Here is a 4,836-nt window from a genome sequence, read left to right as displayed (position 1 = left end):
TGTTTTATAGAGAAGCAAACCTAAGCTCAGAGAAGTAATTTGCCCAAGGTCACACAACTGAAAATGAAAGAAATTGAACCCAGGTTTATCCAGTTCCCAAGCCCAGGCTCTTTTTATAACAACATATTGCTTCCAAGGGAACCAATAAACAGTGTAGTCCTAATTTGTGATTTCATATCTTATTTTAACCAGGCCGCCCACCCCCAAATCTGATGGGTGCCTCCAAAATGAAAGCAAGTGGGATGAAAGAGAGTAATGAATGACTCACCAGAATCTTGTTCTAACATCAAGTTGCAGGCAGGGGAAAGGCACAGGCAGCTCCCGGGTCTTTCTCCCGAGAGCCAGGTGGGGCTGCTGGCAGAGCAGCATGGGGCCTGACAATTCTGGGGAAGTTTTTCCATTCCCAGTAGCACTCTTGCTTGGTCCCCTTGTTCATTAACATCTGTGTCCTTCCAATTTGGGCCCTGGCTTGAACTCTGTGAACTGCTCAAAGAGGCTCTTGCTACCTCTTTGTTCAAACAGACAATGGTTGCAGTGACAAAGAGGAAAATCAGATGCAGGTGAAAGTTTATTTTTAACATTTCCAAGGCCAAATGGGGATTTAACATGAAAATCAGAGCCCTCACTTCCGCCAGCTCTCTCCCAAAGTGGCTTGGGTGCTTTTGGCTGGCCGGGACTCCAACATGCTTGGATATTTTCCAAGCAAGTGCACCATTGATGAGGTAGACAGTTCAGTCTTTTCTGGGGCCTTCGTTTGGCCAGAAATAGACATTTGTTTGGAGATGGTGTTCAACTTGGGCTGACAGAATGTGATAAGCCTAGGAAGGAAGGCATGCTGCTCTGGCCACCCAAATATGTGACGTTTTTTACATTTTAGTCAAGTCAGGCTGAAGCCTGAAAAAATGTGTAATAAAGTGAAAATTCTTGGAAATCACTAGGTGTAAAGCTCCCTTGGGGACTTCCCTGGTGGCGCAGTGGTTAAGAATCCGCCTGCCAATGCAGGGGACACGGGTTCGAGCCCTGGTCCTGGTCCCACATGCCAAGGAGCAACTAAGCCCGTGCACCACAACTACTGAGCCTGTGCTCTAGAGCTCACGAGCCACAACTACTGAAGCCCGTGAGCCACAACTACTGAGCCCGTGAGCCACAACTACTGAAGCCTGCACTCCTAGAGCCTGTGCTCCACAACAAGAGAAGCCACCACAATGAGAAGCCCGTGCACCACAATGAAGAGTAGCCCCCGCTCACCGCAACTAGAGAAAGCCCACGTGCAGCAACAGAGACCCAACGCAGCCATAAATAAATAAATAAATATATTGGAAAAAAAAGTCAGACCTTTGCCCTTCAGTGCCCCTCAAGAATGAGGAGCAGTAGCATGGAAAGGGGGGATTTTATTGCCAGAGCTTCTCCAGGTCTTTGCTCAAAAAAAAAAAAAAAAAAAGAAAGAAAAGCTCCCTTGGGAGTGGGCCCCTAGTTCATCCCTCCTCTGTGGATCCCCTAGAGGCCTGCAGATAGCAGAGGCTGGGAGGTTCCTGTGAGAAACATCGAGGACCACCAGGAGTAGGTCTTCAGGGAGCACCTACATGGAGCAAAGTACTTGACTATGTTACCTCCTCATCATATCATCTTGGGAGGTTAGAGTCATTATCAGCTGTGGGGTTTTTTTGTTTGTTTTTTTTTTGCGGTACGCGGGCCTCTCGCTGTTGTGGCCTCTCCCGTTGTGGAGCACAGGCTCCGGACGCGCAGGCTCAGCGGCCATGGCTCACGGGCCCAGCCGCTCCGGGGCATGTGGGATCTTCCCGGACCAGGGCACGAACCTGTGTCCCCTGCATCGGCAGGCGGACTCTCAACCACTGTGCCACCAGGGAAGCCCTATCAGCTGTATTTGATCAATGAGGGGACCAGCTCTGTGAGGTAATGAGTCGGCCAGTAGTTACAGAGCACACCCAAGATTATTTGACTCCGGACTCACTCACCTTTGGTCAATTAATCTACAAGGAAGGAGGCAAGAACATACAATGACTGAAAAGACAGTCTCTTCAGCAAGTGGTGTTGGGAAATCTGGACAGCTATGTGTAAATCAATGAAATTAGAACACACCCTCATACGATCTACAGAAATACACTCAAGATGGTTTAAAGACCGAAATACAAGACATGACACCATAAAACTCCTAGGAGAGAATATAGGTAAAACATTCTCTGACATAAATCTTAGCAATATTTTCTTAGATGGGTCTCCCAAGGCAAAAGAAATAAAAGTAAAAATAAACAAATGGGACCTCCTCAAACTTAAAAGCTTTTGCACGGCAAAGGAAATCATTAATAAAATGAAAAGACAATGTACAGAATGGGAGAAAATATTTGCAAATGATGCAGCCAACAAGGGGTTAATATCCAAAATATACAAATAGCTCATACACCTCAATATCAAAAAAAAACAAACCAAACAACCCAATCAAAAAATGGGTAGAAGACCTAAATAGACATTTCTCCAAAGAAGACATACAGATGGCCAAGAGGCACATGAAAAGCTGCTCAACATCACTAATTATTAGAGAAATGCAAATCAAAACTACAATGAGCTATCACCTCACACCAATCAGAATGGCTATCATCAAAAAGTGTACAAATAATAAATGCTGGAGAGGGTGTGGAGGAAAGGGAACCCTCCTACACTACTGGTGGGAATGTAAATTGGTGCAGCCACTGTGGAGAACAGTGTGGAGGTTCCTTAAAAAAATAAAAAAAGAATTAGCATATGATCCAGTAATCCCACTCCTGGGTATATAGCCAGGAAAAATGAAAACACTAATTCAAAAAGATACATGCATCCCCATGTTCATAACAGCACTATTTACAATAGCCAAGACATGAAAACAACCCAAGTGCACATCAACAGCTGATTGGCTTAAGAAGATATGGCATATGTACACAATGGAATATTACTCAGCCATTAAAAAAAGAATGAAATATTTCCATTTGCAGCAACATGGATAGACTTAGAGGATATCACACTAAGTGAAGTAAGTCAGACAGAGAAAGACAAATATTATTTGATATCACTCATGTGGAATCTAAAAAATAATACAAATGAATCTATACACAAAACAGAAACAGACTCACAGCCATAGGAAAAAAACTTATGGTTACCAAAGGGGAAACGGAGGGAGTGGAGGGATAAATTAGGAGTATGGGATTAACATGTACAAACTACTGTGCATAAAATAGGTAAGCGACAAGAATTTATTGTATAGCACAGGGAACCATAATCAATATATTATAATAACCTATAATGGAAAGTAATCTGAAAAAAATGATTATGACTGAATCTCTTTGCTGTACACCTGAAACTAACACAATATTGTAAATCAACTACACTTCAATAAAAAAAAGATTATTTGATTCCAAAGTAGATTTTCCCCATTGTCCCATAGTGAGACGAGCATTAGTTTTCTTTTCCCTGATTATCTACCTACCAGGGGGAGGCAGAAACATGCAGAAATGGCTCTGTGCTTCCACTCTCTTGAGCCCCAGCAGCTGCAGTTTTCCTGCAGAAGTGAAGAAATGAGAAGTTGTGGGTTCGCAGTAGCCATGACTGTAATAAAATGTTTCAAGAAAACAAAACAAAAATGAAATGGTTGTTCTTTTTGCGCTTCACTTTAAGCTAAGTTGGCTTTCTGATATGAAATGGCCTTCCTTTCTGATGTCATTCTTCCATTGGCAGGTCTTGGGCAAAGTACGGATTGAGGAAGAAAGGAAGAGGGGAGTAAGTGCTCCCCAAGAGCTAAGAGCTGCCTTTCTGTTCTTAGGACACTTGGCGAATGTGCCATCTTCTTGCTTGTATTTTGTTTATGTTTTCCTTTGTGAAGCAGGGAAAAGGTGGAATGACCACCCAAGGGAAGGGAAGAGCAAGGATGGGCAGTGTGAGGAGGTAGGGTGGAGGTCAATGTCGGAGCAGGGCCACGGGTTGGCTGGAAAGCCAGCTCCATCAGGTGGATGGGGCTGCCTGAGGCAAAACTGACAGGCTGGGAATGACGTTACATCCAAGCGCCTTATTGCCATCTACCTGTTCCTCTCTGCTCTAAGCCTCCTCTGACTGTCCATCCCGCCTGCCTCCTGGTGCTCACTCCTTTCCCAGGGAAGAGGCACTCATTGAGGGTTACCAAACGGGTTCTTCCCAAATTCCCATCTCCAGCCAGTCCCTCTCACAACAGTACTGTATTACTCCATTTTCCTCACGAGCAACGTTTTTTTTGTTTTTTTTTTTTGGCTGCCTCGGGTCTTCGTTGCTGCGCATGGGCTCTCTCTAGTTGCAGTGAGCGGGGGCTACTCTTCATTGTGGTGTGCGGGCTTCTCATTGTGGTGGCTTCTCTTGTTGCAGAGCACGGGCTCTAGGCACATAGGCTTCAGTAGTTGTGGTGCACGGGCTCAGTAGTTGTGGCTCGAGGGCTCTAGAGCGCAGGCTCAGTAGTTGTGGTGCAGGGGCTTAGTTGCTCTGCGGCATGTGGGATCTTCCCAGACCAGGGCTCGAACCAGCGTCTCCTGCATTGGCAGGCGGATTCTTAACCACTGCACCACCAGGGAAGTCCTCACCAGCAACTTTTATGAAGCTCAGCAAGGGCAAATCTTCTCTTACAAGCCAGTTTCTCCTTGCTTTCTTCCCATTTCTAAAGGGCCATTGCCAGTGTCCAGGAGTCCAGGATTGGGGTCAACATTGACCCTTCCTTTCCCATAAACTCCCATAGTCTGTCATTCACAAAGCCCTGTCTGTCCTTTTTCCCACTTGCCTCTTGCATTTCTTACTCCCTCTGCCTCCATCCTAAGACAGCATCTT

Source organism: Monodon monoceros, unplaced genomic scaffold, assembly GCF_005190385.1.
Source record: "Monodon monoceros isolate NGI ecotype Baffin Bay Population unplaced genomic scaffold, NGI_Narwhal_1 Super_Scaffold_11, whole genome shotgun sequence".
Lineage (NCBI taxonomy): Eukaryota > Metazoa > Chordata > Mammalia > Artiodactyla > Monodontidae > Monodon > Monodon monoceros.
Note: the sequence above shows the minus strand (reverse complement) of the source record.